At 38.3% G+C, this 20100-nt stretch overlaps 1 pseudogene; it reads right to left on the bottom strand.

The window, feature by feature from the left end:
* Window positions 1-1859: 1859 nt before the first annotated feature.
* Window positions 1860-10341, bottom strand: LOC101613835 (annotated as a pseudogene).
* Window positions 10342-20100: the final 9759 nt, after the last annotated feature.

Genomic DNA, 20100 nt, shown 5'->3' with positions numbered 1-20100 from the left:
TTGATCAGAGAGACCTATGAAGTCCCTAAATCAAGGCAGCTTTCTGTCAAAGCACTTGATTACCTGCCTAAGGTGAAATCTAGGACCCTACTTCTGAAGACACCATATGCTGACCACAGGTTGAGACATCATGGCCTGAGGCATTCTCTCCTTTCCCCGCCAAGAGTTGATTACTGGTCCCACGATGAATAAACCATAGTCCCATGGAGAATATCTGCTACCTCACTGAGGAGCATCCCCCACAGAATGGGGGCAGGGAAGAGGGAAAAGAGGGTACCAACACATGATATATTCATATGAAACATCTTGTTAACAATGTTAATAATCATCATCATTAAAAATGAAAAGTGCCAAATATTTTGAAGAGATGTTAAGAAGCTTAGCAGTCTAACCAATACATTATTATCTGCAAAAAGAAATAATAAGAAATTTTCATTGCATTTTTATAGACTCGAATCTATACATGCCAATAATAATCCCATTAGATGTTCATTATAACATACATAAATCATCTGGAATGGATGGAGAAAATTTGTCCTATAGTCACACAAAAATAATTTTTGCCAACAAGAAAGAAACTTCATATTGAATTCTTGGCCAATTGGAACACCACATAAAAAAATTAAGCCTTCGGGCTGGAGAGATGGCTTAGTGGTTAAGCGCTTGCCTGTGAAGCCTAAGGACCCCAGCTCGAGGCTCGATTCCCCAGGACCCACATTAGTCAGATACACAAGGGGCCGCACATGTCTGGAGTTTGTTTGCAGTGGCTGGAGGCCCTGGCACACCCATTCTTTCTCCCTCTCTATGTCTGTTGCTCTCAAATAAATAAATAAAAATTAACAAAAAATACAGCCTTGCTGAAACTCTGTTTAATATCTTATGGGCCAGTGAAAAAAATTCAGCTAAGAGAACCTAGTGTATTAAAAGCTATTCATAACGCTGATTACTCCTTGGTTTTGTTCAAAACTATAGTTTATAAGACAGGAAAATTCATTGTGAGATTCTAGCGAGTTGGCCTTAGGCTTAAAATGTGGTCTTGCTACTATTATATAAAATATGACCTAAAAATGTTGAGTCCTCTCTCTATATCTATCCATCTATCATCTATCTATCTATCTATCTATCTATCTATCTATCTATCTATCTATAGATCATAAAGGCCATATAAAACAAAACTATGGCCAATATTATATTAAATGGAGGAAAAATTTTGAAACATTTTCATCTAAGATCTGGAACATGACAAGGGTGACCACTATCTACAGTGTTCTTTTTTTATTTTATTTTTTTTTTACCATGATGGCAACCTTGTCATTTAATTAGACTCACCATGAAAAGCAATAATCTCTGTTAATCACTCTTTCCTCCTCCACATAATCACCTACCTTCATATGCACACTGCACAGGAACTCAAAAGTGCACCTCCCCACTTGAATCATGGGAAGAAATGGACACAGGTGGACTCAGCCTCCTCCATACAACACAAAACAGGATGAATGAAAACATTTTTATGAAGACTTTCAGTGTGCTATTATCTTAAGGTAGAGTCAGCAAAGAAACAAAGACAAAAGGCAGGGTGAAGTCTAGGGATCTCTCAGAGATCAGAATTTGCCGGAGGAGCACAGAGGTCATGTATCACCCAAAAGGGGGCTATGACTAAAGGAACATGCGGCAGGATTGGCTAGGCTTAGTTTTTTTCAAGTATATGTGAGAGGGAAAGGACAGCTAAAAATACTTTCTCTTATTTCCCCTCATGTCTTCCCTAGCTCACAGGCAGCAGGTTGCTGAAACATAACAAACTCAGTTCTCCCAGGATTTCATCCAATTCCCAGAGCTTTTGGCAGGCAGCAAAAGGTGGTGTCTCTCCTGGGGCTGCTGGACCCTTCCTGTGCTCAGGGCTTCTCTCCTCCTGTGAGCACCAGTGCCTGCAGGATGTCAGACAGGGATACAGTTCCCTTGACCACATCATTCTCATCCACCACTACCAGACAGTGAACCTCTGCTTCCACCAGCCTGTTGATGATGGTTTCCAGAGTCTCATGCAAGTAGCACTTGAGAACACCCTCAAAGTAGTGTGATCACTGTTGTACGGCTTTGGTCACAGACACGTCTAGGTTGTAATAGGTCTTTTCTGCTGCCAAATTGATCACATCAAACTTGGAGTAGATGTCTACCACACGCCCTTTTTCATCCACTACTGGCAGGGCAGAAACTCTATGCTGTACAAAGAAGCCTAGAGTCACATAGACAGGGGTGGTAGTGCGGACCATAGCACTATTGGCATAGGTGCCAATCTGTAGCTCTTATAGAGATTTAGACATGAATTCTGGCTTTGGGAACTGTGTGATAAACAATTTGAGAAGTTTGAGGATGCACTTGTGTGTAAGGATGTACAGAGTGTTGCCTCATTCTGGATCAATCACTGGCAGCCTGTGGATCTTATTTCAAGTTGATGAAGGAACAGCATCATACAGGCTGGCATTAGGAAAAATGCAGACAAGTGGCTTAAAGGAATCCTGCAGGTACACCTCTCTCCAAGTTTCTATCTTTTGTTCTTCCAGTTCTTAGATTTGTACCAAAGCTGACTTATAGTAGCGGTGTAGGATATTGATGAAATCAGTGATGGTCAACATGCCCACATAACTTTGCTTCTTACTAACCCACAAAGGAACAGCACATACACCATTAGTCACCAGAGCAATGAAAGCTTTCTTCACCTGCAGAGAAGTATCAAATACAACCAATTTGGAGCTGGTGGGATTCAGGTCATAGCAGCAATGAGATGTCATGAAGGAGGTATACAAGCTATTGTTGGATTCGGGGGTCTCTCTTTTTATTTTAATTAGTTTTCTATTCTGCAAGTACAGGCAGTTGGGTACCATTATTAGGCTCATCCCCACTGGCCCCTCCTTGTTTAGGTATATGGGTTGTGCATTGTGGAGTTAGCCCACAGTTATTGGGACGATAAATGTCTCTGTATATCATGACCCAACATGTGGTTTTGACATTCTTTCTGCCCCCTCTTCTGCAAAATTTCCCTGAGCCATGTTGGGTTCATTTTTGGTCTGCTTCAGTGATGAGGTGTGGGGGCCTCTGGGGCTCTGGCTGTCTGATTTGGTAGGAGTTGATTTTTCTCTGTGTTGTTCTCCTTCCCCCTTGTGCTGGTATCTGGTTCATCAGGAAAACAGCACCCTTGCTTGTTTTGACAATTTTCCTTAGTTTCAGCCAGGGCCCTATTGAGGTATGATGGGGTGGCTCTCTCCTGAGGATCTGCATCTGTCTGAAAAAGAGAAGCAGATTCTCCAATGGAGAGTAAGTTAGCACCAGGACAAATGAGATAGCCCTTACTTTTTTTTTTTTAATTTGAGATAGACAGACACAGAGAGAAAGGCAGATAGAGGGAGAGAGAGAGAATGGGCGTGCCAGGGCTTCCAGCCTCTGCAAACGAACTCCAGACGCATGTGCCCCCTTGTGCATCTGGCCAACGTGGGACCTGGGGAACCGAGCCTCAAACCGGGGTCCTTAGGCTTCACAGGCAAGCGCTTAACCACTAAGCCATCTCTCCAGCCCCCTTACTTTTTTTAATAGAGAGTTTAATAGGTGTAGGCCCTCTTGTAGCCCATGATTGATGGTAGCTTGTTATTGGAGAGTAGGCTTATGTTTGGATATGGTTCTGACTTGTTTCCCAGCTCCAGCTATGGGTCTTGTACCACTGAGGGGATCAGTTAGCCAAATCAAGAGCAGTTGGTTCCCCACTATGGCTGTGTGCCACTATTGCACTGTGTGGGCATCACACCAGGTTATTTGCTGCTAAGTAGGTTGGACCATGAGTTGCTTGGACACATATTGATCATTTCCCCCAGTTGCTAATGTAGCACCTTCTGGCACTAGACATGCTGACTCTCTGGGAACAGACTCTCTCCTGGCATTCAGCCATGACATTCCATTTCACGTGCCAGCTGCATATGGTGTCTTCAGCAATAGGGTCTTACCACTAACTTTGGTGGGTCATCAAGTACTCTGACAGAAATCTGTCATATTTTTAGAAAAACTTGTAGGTTTCTCTGATCAAAGGCTCATTGTGGGTGATAGCTCCATGCTGGTACTGGGAGTTACAGGCCAGTGACCCTAAGAAAATGAGGAAAAAAATAACTAATATATAGGAGTTAGAGAGGAGAGAGGGAGAGAGAAGGATAAAGAGAGGGAGGGAGGGAAGATGTATAGGATTTAGGTTAGACTTGATCATACCCTCTCCAGTGTCTTGTGGTTCAGGTGTTTCCTTTAAGGGCCTGGTGAAGGTTCTGCCATTTGGTCTGCCTTTTAGGAAGTAGAATTTTATGGTAACATTGCTGTTTTGGTCTAGATTAGTGTTTCCCATCCCTTTGATGCCCTCTCCTCCCCCCCCCGATCCCTCCTACTGTCTAGTCCATGAGATGTTTGCTGGGTGTGTAAAGTATCTTAAGTATCTTGGGTAGATTCAGGTTAGGTGCTATAGATGAGTGAGACTATGTGGTGATTTTTTTTTTTTTTTTAATTGGGTAAGTTCACTGAGAATGATCTGTTCCAGGTTCACCCATTTTTCCTCAAATTTCTTTGTGTCATTTTTTACTATTGCTGTATAGAATTCCATTGTGTAGATATACCACATCTTAGTTATCCATACTTCTAGTGATGAACATCTGGGTTGATTCCAGCTCTTAGCTATTACAGATTGAGCCACTACGAACATGGTTGAGCAAATCTCTCTGGCCTGTGGTTTGAAGGTTTTAGGGTAGATGCTCAGTAAGGGAATAACTGGGTATGTTGGTATCTCTATAGTCAGTTTTTTCAGGAGTCTCCATATAGCTTTCCAAAGTGGTTGTACCATCCTACATTCCCACCAATAGTAGCTGAGTGTTCCTGATTCTCCACAGCCATGCCAGCATTTATTTTCATTTGATTTTTGATGTTTGCTATCCTTATTTGAGTAAGGTGGATTCTTATAGTTGTTTTAAGTTGCATTTCTCTAATGATTAGGGATGATGAAAATTTTCTTAAGTGTGTGTTTCCATTTGTATTTCTTCCCCTGTGAACTATCTGTTCATCTCTTTGCCCCTATTGTGAGTGGGGTGTTTGACTTCTTACTGTTTAGATTTTTGAGTTCTTTGTAGATTCTATAGATTAGGCCTCCATGAGTTGGATAACCCACAAATATTTTCTCCCATTGTGTGGGTAATCTATTGGCTTTGCTTATTGTATGCTTGTCTGTAAAGAAACTCTTCAGCCTCATATGATGCCATTGGTTGAGTGAATGTTTAAGATTGTGAGCTACTGGGGTTTTGTTCAGGAAGTCTTTTTCCATTCCTAGATCATGGAAAGTACTTACTAAATTTTCTTCCAGTAGTATTAGAGATTCTGGTCTTATATTGAGGTCCTTAATCCATTTGGATTTGAGTGTTGTGCATGGTGAAATGTGTGGATCAAGTTTCAGTTTCCTGCATGTGGTTATCCAGGTTGTCTAGCACCATTTGTTGAAGATGCTGTCTTTTTTCCAGTGTATATTGTTCAGGTCTGTGTCGAATATCAAGTAGCTATGGTTGCTTGACCCAAAGTCCGGGTCCTCAAGTCTATTTCATTGGTCTATACCCCTGTTTTTATGCCAGTACCATGCTGGTTTTATTACTATGGCTTTTTAATATAGCTTTAGATCAGGTATGGTGATGCCATCAGAGGTATTTCTTTTGCTGAGGATATGTTTGGATATGCAAGGTCTTCTGCCTTTCCATATGAAATTTGAGATCATTTTTTCTATCTATGTGAAGAACATGTAGGGATTTTAATTGGAATTGCATTAAATCTGTACATTGCCTTTGGTAGGATTGTCATCTTCACAATGTTAATTCTGCCTATCCAGGAGCATGGGAGGTCTTTCCATTTTCTCAAGTCCTCCTCATTTTCTTTTGTGAGTGTTTTTATGTTTTCGTTGTATAGATCTTTCACTTTCTTGGTTAACATTATTCCAAGGTATTTTTGTTGTTGTTGCTATTGAAAATGGGACTATTTCCCTTATTTCTTTCTCTGTATCTTTGTCAATTGCTTATAGAAATGCTACTGATTTTTGAGCATTGATTTTGTATCCTGATACTTTGCTATAGGAGTTAATCAGCTTCAGGAGTTTTGGGATGGAGTCTCTCAGGTCTCTTACATATACAATCATATCATCAGCAAATAGAGCTAACTTAACTTCTTCCTTTCCAAATTGTATCCCTTTTATTTCCTTCTCCTGTCTCACTGCTTGAGCTAGGACTTCCAGTACCATTTTGAAAAGCAGAGGTGAGAGAGGACAACCCTGTCTTGTTCCTGATCTTACTGGGAATTCCTCCCATCTCTCTCCATTAAGTATTATTTGGGCCTTCGGAGCTTTGTATATTGCATGTATTAGGTTAAGATATGTATCAACTATGCCAATTCTCTAATGTTTTGATCATGAAGTGATGTTGTATCTTGTCAAAGGACTTTTCTGCATCTATGGAAATGATCTTGTTGTTTTTATGTTTAATCTTGTTTATGTGGTGTATTACATTGACAGATTTCCGTATGTTGAACCACCCTTGTGTTCCTGGGATGAATCCCACTTGGTCAAGGTGGATAATGCTTTTGATATGTTGTCGGATTCAGTTTGCAAGGATTTTGTTCAGGATCTTTGCATCTGAGTTCTTTAGGGAAATAGGCTGGTGTTTTTCTTTTCTTGTGGCATCTCTGCCTGGTTATGGAGTTAGGGTGATCATAGCTTCATAAAAGGAGTTGGGTAGCTTTCCCTGTTCCTCAATTATGTGGCACAGTTTATGGAATATTGGTTTGATTTCTTCCATGAAGTTTTGATAGAATTCAGCTGAGAAGCCATCTGGATCTGGACTCTTCTTTTGGGGGAGTTTTTTTATTACTTTTTCAATCTCCATGAGAGTGATATATTCATTGAGGTGATTAATCTGCTCTGAGTTTAGCTTTGATAGATGATAGGCATCCAAGACTTTATCCATCTCTTCCACATTATCCAGTTTTGTGGAGTAGAGGTTTTTGAAATAAGTCCTGATGATTCTCCCAATTTCACTTATCTGTTGTGATCTCTCTTTTTTCATTTTGAATTTTGTTAATTTGAAGCCTCTCCTTTTTTTACTTGATCAAATTGGCCAGGAGTTTCTCAATCTTCTTTATTTTTTCAAAGAACCAGCTCTTTGTTTTGTCAATTGTCTTAATTGTTTCCTTAGTTTCCAATTCATTAATTTCTGCTCTGATTTTCATTATTTCCTTCCTTCTGGAGCTCTTTGGGTATGGTTTTTCTTGTTTTACGAGTGCCTTTAGGTGGATGGTTAGGTTATTGATTTGGAATCTTTCTGTCTATTTTTAAGAAGGCATTGAGTGCTATGAATTTTCCCTTGAGGACTGCCTTCATTGTGTTCCATAAGTTTTGGTATGATGTGTTCTCACTGTCATTCAATTCCATGAATTTTGCAATTTCCTTTTTTATTTCATCTACTATCCATTTATTGTTTAACAGTGTGCTGTTCAGCTTCAGGTTCCATTGGGATTTTTGGTGTGTCTTTTGTTGTTGATTTCTAGCAATATAGCAATGTGATCTGATATCATGCAGGGAATTATGTCAATTTTCCTAAATATGTAGAGGCAGTCTTTGTGACCCAGTACATGGTCTATTTTAGAAAACATTCCATGGGATGCTGAGAAGAATGTGTAGTCTGTGGATCTGGGGTGGAAAGTTCTGTAGATGTCCATTAGGTTATGTGCTCTATGGTTTTTTGAGCTCTCTTACTTCCCTGTTTTTGTTTGGATGATCTGTCTATTACTGATAATGGTGTATTGAAGTCCCAAGCTATGATGGTGTTGGTGGTTATTTCTGTTTTATTGTCAAGTAGCTTTTTTTTTTTTATGAACTGTGGTGCCCCTGTGTTTGGTGCATACAAATTTATGATTGTAATATCCTCTTGATAGATCATTCCCTTGATGAGTAGGAAATAGCCTTCTCTGACTTTTTTGATTATATTTGGTTTGAAGTTTATTTTATCCGATATTAATATTGCTACACGTGTTTGTTTCTTATTCCTATTTGCTTGGAATATTGTCTTCCACCCCTTTACCCTGAGGAAGTGTCTATCTTTAGTGGTGAGGTGGGTTTCTTCAAGGCAACAGATTGAGGGGTCTAAATTTTTGATCCATCCTGTTAGCTTGTATCTCTTGATGGGTGAATTAAGGCCATTAATATTTAGTATAATGACTGTGAAATGTGAATTGATCCCTGCCATATTGTGGTGGTATATGTGTGTTGGTGATTTCATGGGCTTTGAAGTTTTTTGTGCCTACTCTGGGTTTGGTTGTTGTGATTTGCTTCTTGGAGACATTTGAGTTTGGTTATTTGTTTCTTCTTTGTGGAGAATTTCCTGAAATACTCTCTGTAGGTTTGGTTTTGTGCTCATGTATTTGTAAAGCTAAATTTTGTCATGGAAAGTTTTTCTTTCACTATCTATTATGAGGGATACTTTTTCCGGGTAGAGTAGTTTGGGTTGGAATCCATAGGTTCTTAGACTTTGGAGAGTTTCACTCCAGGCCCTTCTAGATGTCAGGGTTTCCATTGAGAAGTCTGAAGTAATTCTGATGGGGTTACCTTTGAAAGTGGAGTACTGTTTTTCCCTAGCTTCTTTTAGGATTTTCTCTTTGGTGTCAATGTTTAGAGTCTTAATGATAATATGTCTTGGAGAGTTTCTCCTTTGGTCCAGTCTGTTTGGAGTTCTGTTGGCTTCTTGTATCCTGATGGGCCTTTCTTTTAAGAGATTGGCAAAGTTTTCTTCAATTATTTTGTTAAATAAGTTCTCCATGCCTTTGGTCTGAAATTCTTCTCCTTCTGGTATTCCAATGATTCTGATATTAGCATGTTTAAGTATATCCCACAATTCCCTCATGTTCTGTTTGCAGGAACTTTTGAACTTACTGAAGTTTTTGAACTCTCAAACTGTTTCTTCCATCTTGTCTTCCAGATCAGAGTTTCTATCCTCCACTTCACTGACTGTGTTCTTGAGGGCCTCTAGAGAGTTTTGGACTTGTTCAATTATGCTTGATTTTTCTACTAATTTTCTATGTATCATATCCATTGCTCTGTCAAGCTCCCTTTTCACATCATTTTCTGATTCTCTTGATGATTCTTGGAATTCATCCTTGCATTTCTTTATGTCTTCATTTAGTATGGCCAGCTGATTTTTAAGGTCCTCTTTTATTTTCACTCTCCCTCAAATCTATTACCTCTCTTTGAACTCCTTGCATTCTTTAATCAATATGTTTTAGCTTAGTGATGGTAGCACTCACATGGTTATTGGTTCTTTGTTGCTTTCCTGCAAGTTCTATTAGTAGATTGGTCAGGGTTTATTGCTCATAGTTTCCACTTGATGTTCTGATCCTAAAATCTCTTCTATGTTTTGGTTAGATGTAATCTTTATTGGACTGGGTGATCTATCTGGATTTTCTTGCATTTTATTTTTCATGTTATTTCTTTTGTGCTGTGGTCTGCCTATGACAGTGTATGGGCAGGTAGGTGGGTGGATCAGCCTGGGATCTAGTGCAATGGAAATCTGAGGCAGTTTGGGGCAGTTGTCAGGCAGCCTGGGCTTTGGCTCCCACTTGCCAAAGTGGCCTATCTACTGCCTGACAGGGGCACCAAAGCTGCCTTCCTTTGAGCTTGGAGTGTGACTGAGTTACAAAGCCTGGAAGCAGCCCAAACTCTAGCTGGGAACCCTGTGTCCCAGAAACAGTCTGTGCTCCCTTGCTACAGGAGAATGTAGGATGGCAGGCATGGCATACAGGTAGGAGTGGGCACCTGAGGTGGTGCAAGCGAGAGACACTCTGGGTCTGTGTTGCAATTGCTGTGTGACTGGGCTTGCTAAACAGTACTGTGGGCAAGTGTGCAGAGTGGTTTAAGCTTCTGCAAGCAGGGATCTATCTGTGTGCATTATCTGGGTGTAGAAGTGGGTGTGGTGGTGGCAGAGGGCATGGAACCATGGTGACTAGTGCAGGGCCAAGGTGTGGCATCTGGGCCAGGCCGCAGCAGCAGGGCGTGAAGGCTATTTGGTGTTAGGGGTGGTCTACCTGCCCACGAGGGAATCCACAATTCACTGTTCCCCCCCTCTGTGCCCTCCCACTGCTAAGAAGTCCCAGAAAACCCTTAATGTCTTGCCTTCTTTCCCTGGGATTTGCAGGGCAGCTAGGCAGTCACCATCTTGGCCAGAAGTCGGATTCTGGGGTCTCTTGAAGGTACTCATTTGCCAGAGCTGAGGGGCTATCTGAAGTGACCATCTCCATTGCAAAAAGTGCCGGGTGGTTCCTTTCACGTTAGGAAGCTCTCTTGGAACAGACCCTGCCCCATGTCTGGTGTAGCTACACCATTTCCTCTGGTGTGATGGCTGAATTCTACAGTGTTCTTTAATAAAGTGCTTGATATCTTAGCATAATAATATAAGTAAAAACAATTAAAACAATAAATCTAAGAAAGTAATTAGTCAAATTCTTCTTATTAAATATGATATGATTTTACATGTAAAAGGCCTTAATACTCTACCAGAAAAGTCCTATAATCAACTTGAACCAAAACTAAGAAAAGAAATTAATAGCCAATTGGCTAGTAACTTTTTACAAGTCAATTACAAACATACTAAGAAAGAAATCATGCAACAGATCTGCTTATAATAGCTCCACAATATATTGGAATATCCCTAACCAAGAAAATGAAAAACCTCTACATTGAAAACTGTAAAATACTGAAGAATGGAATTAAGAAATATACCAGGAGATAACAAGATCTACTATCATAAAGGATTGCACAACTTAATATTGTGAAAAAAAAAAGTCATTCTGCCAAAAGCCATGCAGAGATTCAATGAAATTTCAAACAAAATTCCATCTCAATTTGTTACTAAAATAGGAAAAAAAATCTTAAAATACATTTAGAAGCACAAAAGATCTCAGATCACCAAAACATGCCCTTAGCAAAGAGAATACTGCTGGAGTTATAACAGTATGTGATTTCAAGGTACAGTATAAAGACATAGTAAAAACAACAACAACATTTTTGGCATTGAAACAGACATGTAGATCAATGTAATAGCATAGAAGGTCCAGGTATAAACCCATGTTACCAAAGTAAACTGAGTTTTGGCAAGAAGCTAAAAACACATGTTGGAAAAAAGACAGAATTTTCAACAGATATTCCTGGGAATATTGGATATCTATATATAGAAGAATGAATCAAGATCCTTCTCTGTTGTACAATGTCACAAAAACATGATCTCAGACAGAATTTGTAAGTGATCAACCTCACAGCATGAATGCCAATTTGAAATTCATTGAATGTGAAAGGGGAGCTGTGTTCTTGATTAACAAAAATACATCTGGTCACTGTCAAGGTTATAGGTACAAAGCTTAAGGAGTAGGTAACTAATTGAGTAACTTTGAGCACATCTGGGGATTGTTTATAAAAGGTAGTCATTGAAAGTGTTTAATCTTGAGAGTATTCAGCTTATCCTGTCTAAAGAAAAGACAGGGAAGAGTTAGTTGTTTTGCTGATATTTCTTGTAGATTTAGCTAGGTGCTTCTGGCTGGGCTAGCAGCTGACATACCAGCTTAGACAGGACAGAACATAATGTATTTTTTAAAAAAAGCACAAGAGATTAATTAATAGTTTCTTCTGTTGGAAATTAGCACTGTGGCAATAAGTCATGTACAGGGTGGTTTAAAACTTCAACTTTAAATCCCTACACTTATTCCTCACCTTTCCCAAAAATCAACTCCAAAAGTTTCAAGAACCTCAATTTAAGATCTGAAACCTTGAAATTACTAGAGTAAAAATAGGGGATATACTAATATAATTTAGTGTCAAGAAAAAACTTTCTGAATTCTTTGGGTAGCCTAGTGAGTAAGGAAAACAAGCAACATATGGGACCTCATGAGACTAAAAGTGATCATATAACTAAATAAACTGTCAATTGAGTAAAGGAACAATGTACAGAATTGGAGAAAATATTTGCTAGCCTTATATATGACAGAGGATTAATATCTAAAATATATTTAAAAATGTAAAAAAAAGCAAAGCAATCAAAACCAAACAAGTCAATTAAAAAAATGGGTCATGGCACTAAACCAAGAATTATTGAAAGAAAAGTAAAAATGGAAAATAAATATTCAAAAATTTTCAACATATTTTCCATTAGGAAATTTACATTAAAACTATTTTGAGATTCTATATCACTCCCATATGAATGGCATCATAAATAATGCAAAAATTGCTGGTGTGGGTATAGAAAAGAGAAAGAATTTTTCACTGCTGGTGAGAACAACACAAACTTGTGTATCCATTATAGAAATCAGTTTGGAGGTTTCTAAAAAGGCTAAATGTATATTTACCATAGGATACAGCTAGACCACCTCTTGGGATATTTCCTAATGACTTTATACGCCACTACAGAAATTCATGCTCAGCCATGTTCATTGTGTCTTTATTCACAATAGTTATGAAATGAAATAACTCTAGATGTCTATCAACTGATAAATGGACAGTGAGGATATGAAATGTATACATATCACTTGGAAAGAAATAATGAAAGTAAGAAATTTTAAATATATTACTAACTCATTCAGAATCAGAAAGACAGAAACCACATGTTCTCTCTCATATGCTGATCCTAGCTTTGAATTTTTAAATAAGAATGTATGTTGGAGCAAAACCCATTAATAGAAGCCAAGGAGCTAGAAAGAAGCCAAGAGGGGGCTTCCGGTCAAGATGGCGACCGCCTAGCTGCACTACAAACAACAAGGGGAAAAAAAGATAGATGCAGATCCTAAGAAGAGAGCTGCCCCAACATACCTCAAAAGGGGCCCAACTGAAACTAAGGACAACTGGCGAAATAAGCAAGGGTGATGTTTTCCTGTGAACCGGATACCAGCACAAAGGGGAAGGAGATCAACACAGAGAAAAATCAACTCCTACCAAATCAGAGAGCCAAAGCCTCAGAGGCCCCTAACACCTCAGCACTGAAGCAGACCAAAAATGAACCCAACATGGCTCAGGGAAATCTTGCGGAAGAGGGGGCAGAAAGAATGTCAGAGTTACATGTTTGGTCATGATTTGCAGAGACATTTATCATACTAATAACTGGGGGCTAACTCCACAATGCACGACCCATTTTCATTAACAAGGAGGGTCTAATGGGAGGGGGTAGATCACAGATGAGCCTAAATAATGGTACCAAACTGCCTGTATTCACTGAAATGAAAACTAATAAATTAAATTAAAAAAAAAAAAAAGAAGAAGCCAAGAGGGAAAATAGGGAAGTGCTTGATGGAGAATGTGGTGATTTGATTCAGATGTCCCCCAGTGCTAGCTAACTGCCAAATCCTAGAAAGTGCTATGCTAACTGTTGGGAGAGAGAAGTCATCAACAGTATTACTCAGTAGTTGATCCTGCATGCCACACAAGCAGACATCCAGGCAAGATGTGTCAACTGGTACAATAGTGGCATTTAAGTTATAGTAATAACCAACTGCTGCAAAATCATATTTAGAGTTTTCTCTATGGGAAGGAATTCATGTCTACCACTGAAAACTGAGTAAAATGCTGGTGGATGGAAGGTGATAAGTCCCACAGGGGGAGCTACAATTGTTCTTTGGCTAAAGTGACACAGAATTTCTATAAAATGTCCTTCTAAATGTATTTGTATGTACAAATTAATTGATACTGTTAGAGAAACTTCTTTTTGCAGTTGGTAGTAAAAATTTGGGAGACCCAGGATTCATCAAGGTGATGAAAAGAAGTAACAGTTGAGTTCTCAGCACTGGACAGGACAGCTCTCTCACACCTGCCAGGTCTCAAGGAACATTGCCAAGGAGGTAGAAGAAAAGAATATTAATGCTGTTCCCATCACTCACTAGAGAAGTTCCTTTTTCATTGTGTCTATGAATACTGGGTAGTCCAAAACTTCATTAAAGTGCTTAAAACAAGAGACTTTTTCATAAAAAAGAAAATATTTGTAAGCAGAGAAAGAGGGCCTCTAGCCACTGCAAATGAACTCCAGACGCATGTACCACTGTACATCTGGCTTTACATGGGTACTGGAGAATCAAACACAGGTCATCAGGCTTTGCAGGTATGCTCTTAAACTACTGAGCAATCTGTATAGCCCTAGAGGATCTTCTTGAGAGGTTAGTTCTTTAAGTGGCAAACATCTCTATTATACCTCAAGAGTCAGGTAGGGAACTTTGTAAAAGTAGAAGTAGAAAGAATGTAAGAAACAGTGGGGAGAAGTACTTTGAGACAGTATCCTCAGGATATGAAGGACTGGTGCATCATGAGCACACAGCGAAAGTTCCTACCTCCATAAGCTCTGTACCATATAATACCCATCCGCATTATGGCACAGGCAACAGAGGAGGACAAAAATGAATGAGACATCAAAATAGAAGAGGTGTTATGTGTAAAAAGGTGTGGGCTCACCAGAACTCAGTGGGAAAAAGGGGGCTAACATGTTTAAGGGGAGGGCATTATGATTAAATTACAGTATTCTCATACATTAAACATTTCAATTGGTAACCAAAAGAGCAACAATTCAGAAACAGCAGCAGGCAAAGGTTGTAGTTCATTTTTTTTTCTCATTTTAGAGACAGAACAGATTTAATAAGCAACTCCAACAGAAAATAACCAATTAATGACATTTTACAAGGACAGAAATCTTTGAAGAGATAGTACAGTATTACAATTAAAATTCACAATAGAAAGTGTTATCTACCTACACCCAGACCAGGAATAGCTGAGAGAGGAGTCCAGATTTATGCTGTTGACACATAAAATGGAATGGCATGGCTGGAAGCTAGAAGAGAGTCAGTCCACAGACAGATAGTGCATCTAGTGCCAGAAAGTGCTACATGGGCGACTGGGGGAAAATGACAATATCTTTCCAAGCAACTCATGGTCTAACTCACTTAGCAGCAAATAACCTGTTGTGATGCCCACACAAGTACAATAGTGGCACATAGACATGGTGGGGAACCAACTGCTCTTGATTTGGCTAACTGATCCCCTCAGTGGTATGGGACACATAGCTGGATCTGGGAAACAAGTCAGAACCATATCCAAACATAAGCCTACTCTCCAATATCAAGCTACTATCAATCATGGGCCACAAGAGAGCCTACACCTATTAAATTCTCTATAAAAAAAGTAGGGGTTATCTCATTTGTCCTGGTGCTAACTTACTCTCAGTTGGAGAATCTGCTTCTCTTTTTCAGATAGATGCAGATCCTAAGGAGAGAGTCACCCCATCATACCTCAAAAGGGCCCCAGCTGAAACTAAGAAAAATTGGTGAAACAAGCAAGGGTGCTGTTTTCCTGATGAACCGGACACCAGCACAAGGGGGAAGGAGACCAACACAGAGAAAAATCAACTCCTACCAAGTCAGAGAGCCAGAGCCTCAGAGGCCCCCAACACCTCATCAATGAAGCAGACCAAAAATGAACCCAACATGGCTCAGGGAAATTTTGCAGAAGAGGGGGTGGAAAGAATGTCAGCGCCTCATTGTGGGTCATGATATGCAGAGACATATATCTTACCCATAATTTTAGGCTGACTTCACAGTGCACGACCCATATCCCTCAACAAGGAGGGGCCAATGGGGAGGGGGTAGGTCACGGATGAGCCTAATAATGGTACCAAACTGACTGTATTTGCTGAATACAAAACTAATTAATAAAAAAATAAATAAAAACTTTTCAACCTAGAAGAGGAAGAAAAGAGAAAGAAAAATAAAACATTATCATCATAGAAGTGAGTCTTGTTGGAAATAAGGAGTTTAGTGAAGAGGATTGTGTGAGGTAGGGGCAAGATAAGGTACTGGGAGGTTAATATAATGAAATTATAAAATCTTTATGTATGACGGTTGCCAGTAGAAAATTAAAACTGTATTATTCTCAGTATAGTAATGGAATATAAACTAAATAGAAATTTTGGAAGTGAAATGCTCAGAGTAGACTCAGCAGAGCAGTAGAGTGGAGGGACAGTTAAAGAATCAATGAACAGAAAGATATAACTATTGAAACTGTCTGATCTTAACAGCACCAAGTATACTGAATTTAAAATAACCTGTGAGAAGGTGAGGCTAAAAAAATTAACTTCTTTCTGAGACAGAAATAGTGAATAGAAACTTTCCAAATTTGTCAAACCAAGTAAACCAAAAGATTCATCAAAGTCCAGAGCTGATAAACTCCAATGAATCTATAGCAAGTTGCATCATGAAAAGTAATACCTGTGAGAAAATCTAAGGCAATGAAGGAAAATTATTCCTGTCTTGTTGGGGACATTAATGTGAATCACGCTGGGTTTCTCATCAAAACTAAGCGATGAACAAAGTGTCTCAGATTGTTTAAAAAACTGAACTAAAAGTGTTATTTCCTGAGAATATTATGTGCACCAAAAGTGAAGTGGAGAATGAAAAGAAAATGGATTCACTGTCCAGTGAAGGAAAATTAAGAGAATATGTCAGAGTGGAGTGATCCTAAAGTAAAACCATGGAATGTCTCTAAGCAGAAAGAAAGTGAATATAATAATAAGTATGACAACAACAAACAGAAGTAAGAATGCCATATAGAAAAACATAACATGAATGAATCCATTGCTCAAAAGGCTAAGACCATATTTTTATGAGATAATACCATAAAAGCTTTTACATTTTGCTGTTAGGCATAATAATGTTATTCCTCTATTGTCCTACAACCTGGAAAATTCTGAAAAACAGTATGGTCGTACCATATGATCCAACAAAATTCACATCCTGGTTTTTACCAAAATGCATTGAAAGTAGTAAATCTGTCCTTATATCAATGGCAGAATGATTACCTGCAGATGGAATTTAAAACCATGAAAACCCAATAAAGTACATAAAAGCATGCTGATAAGTTTAAAAATCCAGTATAAAAGACTATGTGTTTCATGATTCCAACTATTTGACATTTTGCAATGGGAAATGTATGAAAACAGTAGAAAGATGAGTGGTTGTTTAAGAGCTGATTAGAAGATAAATTAATGATTATGTTTAAGCATAATTTGGGGGCAGAAAGCTATTTTAAATAATAATGTAATTATGGTTGCTTATCACTATATAGTTATCAAAATCTATAGAATGTTCAAATTAAGAAGTAAAAAACCTGGAATGGACAGATGCCTTAGCAGTTACGCACTTACCTGCAAAGCCAAAGGATCCTGGTTCAATTCTCCAGGACCCATGTAATCCAGATGTACAAGGTTGGGCATGCATCTGGAGTTTGTTTATAGTGGCTAGAGGCCCTGGCACACCCATTCTTTCTCCATCTCTTTCTGTCTGTCTCTATATATGCTTCTTTATCTCTCTCAAATAAATAAAATGTTAAAAAAGAGTAAAAAAAACCTAAGAAAGTTAAAGGAAAGGAAATAAGAAATAAGAGGAAGAAAAACTAATATTCATGCAGTGAAAAAGCTATATAAGTGGAGAATCATTTTAGTGGATGTCTAGAGTAAGGACATACAAAGTAAATACTGGACTTCAGATAGTAATAAAATGTTAGTATCTGCTCATTACTTGTTATTATTATATCACAGTAATGTGTTTTAATAGGGATAACTATTTAGAGTATTGGTGAGTAGAAAGATGAGAGAGACTAAAGTCCCAGGCTCTATAACAGACTTCTCTAAAATTTAAAGTCTATTTTAAAATATAGGTAAACACAACAGGTTTTCATGTTATTAATATTAGGCAGAAACTGGAAACAGAAATATGGCCTTGAAATATATAGAAAGATTCAACAAACATAGAAATGTCATCACACTGCATACTCTCTAGCAATGAAGAACCATCTATTGATTCAGTTCATCTCCTGGATGGCTTTCAAAGCAATTATGCCAAGTGAAAACAATGCCAATTCCAAAGGCTAAAACCTGCATGGATTTACTTATGTAATATCCTTGACATGGAAAATGTATGCATGTGAGGAGCACATTAGTTCTGTTCTAGAGATAGAGATAGAAAAACACAGACAGAAAATAATCTACAATAGTTGTTTCATCTGAACTTTCACTAGGTTAAATAATGAAAAAAATGATTTAGATAATGATAAAGTATTTCTGAGAAGAGAGGAAAAGGCATAGTTTAAAATTTATAGATATTTCTAAATAAACATCAAACAGAAAAGCAATAATAACTTTGGTGGTTTGTATTAGGTGTTCGGTATAAATTATACTGATGTGTGTTGAATGTTTAGTTCTCAGCTGATGGAAATTTGGAAACTGGAACCCTGGTGGAGGAGGTGTGCTATTGATGGGAGGGTTACCACAGGCAGGTTTGCAGTCAATTTCCACTTACCTGTGTTCAGCACAATCTGCACATTCTGATATTGTCCACCTGATGTCAGCCAGGAGGTGACATCCAGCCTCTGCTCATGTCATCCTGCCCATTTCATAGTGTATAAATTTAATAGCAAGTGAAATCATTGCACAGAGATCTTTCAGTAGGTTATTGGAGCATAAAGCATTATGGACACAGAGTATTTCTATATACCTTGGCAGACTAAAACTAATGTACTAGCATCAAATATCCAACCAGTTAGTAGAGGGTATATACTTGACTAAAAGAATAGCCTTTTGAAATTTTGGTTATCTATGAAAAGTAATGAAATTGGACTCATACTCTATGTGAAAAAAAAAATAGTTTCCAAGTTAATTCAGGACAAAAAGACAAATGAAACTATAAACAGTTAAAATATAATTTACCAAAACATCATTGTGACCTAAAAATAGGAATTAAGCAGGATATAAAAACAATGATTGAATACAAATTACAAATGAGTGTCAATTAAAGTCAGGAATATCGGGCTGGAGAGATGGCTTAGCAGCTAAGCGCTTGCCTGTGAAGCCTAAGGACCCCGGTTGGAGGCTCGATTCTCCAGGACCCACTTTAGTCAGATGCTCAAGGGGGCGCATGCATCTGATATTCATTTGCAGTGGCTAGAAGCCCTGGCACACACATTCTCTCTCTCTCTCTCTCTCTCTCTCTCTCTCTCTCTCTCTCTCTCTCTATTTATCTGCCTCTTTTTCTCTCTGTCACTCTCAAATAAATAAAAAAATGAACAAAAAATTTAAAAAATTAGGAATATCTATTATAGATACTGTTGTAGAATTTTTTTTTTTTTTTTTTTTTTTTTTAGAAAAATCACTCTAACACCAAAATGAGTGAAAATAGAGGAGTTTATTACCCAGGGCACAAAAGATTGAGTTAGCCCTCCAAAGAAACTTTGGGCATAAGCGGAGATTTTATTTCCATTTTATAGTTTTCACAGCCAAGAGGAGGTGGAGGTGAACAAGCAAGATGTGACAATTTTCATATCAATCATTTCTAATAGTCAGGCCACCCTAACAATGAACTTCGTTTTACTTTGTTTTAGTCTAAACTGTCTTTCATTCTTTTTTTAATTTTTTTAAAATTTTATTAACATTTTCCATGATTATAAAAAAATATCCCATGGTAATTCCCCCCCCCCCCCGACACTCTCCTTTGATTCTTTCATTCTTATTATCTCTTTTTGCCCCTTCTGGACAGTTCCTGTTGGCATTTTTCCATCTGCTGACAAAGATAAGTTTTAGCTCCTAACCAATTAACTTTTATAGTAACTCTGTAAATCAGTTCAACTTTAAGCTTCTTTTCAATGACATTCCCTCCTCTTTATCATCATAACACCTTATGATTTTGTATGTAATTGCTGGTATACCTGGAGTATTAACTCTATTTTAATTATTTTTATTCTATATTGGATGAACCTGGAAGGTGCATTTAGAATGTATGTTTTTAACATCATTCCCAGCATAATTGTTATGAGAGTCTTTGTTTATGCAGCTAGCCAGTGTCCCCATGAAGTCTACATAGAAGGAAGGATCAAGGTTTGGGGTGCTTCAGCTCTAAGACCTCAGAGTCCTGGGTAAGCATGACTTTGAGGGCCAAGCATGTGTTAGTTATCATTGGGAACATTGACATTGTTACCATTAAATCTTG

Source organism: Jaculus jaculus, chromosome 2 (assembly GCF_020740685.1).
Source record: "Jaculus jaculus isolate mJacJac1 chromosome 2, mJacJac1.mat.Y.cur, whole genome shotgun sequence".
Classification (NCBI taxonomy): domain Eukaryota; kingdom Metazoa; phylum Chordata; class Mammalia; order Rodentia; family Dipodidae; genus Jaculus; species Jaculus jaculus.
The sequence above is the reverse complement of the archived record's forward strand: the minus strand, read 5'-3'. Positions and strand labels throughout refer to the sequence as shown.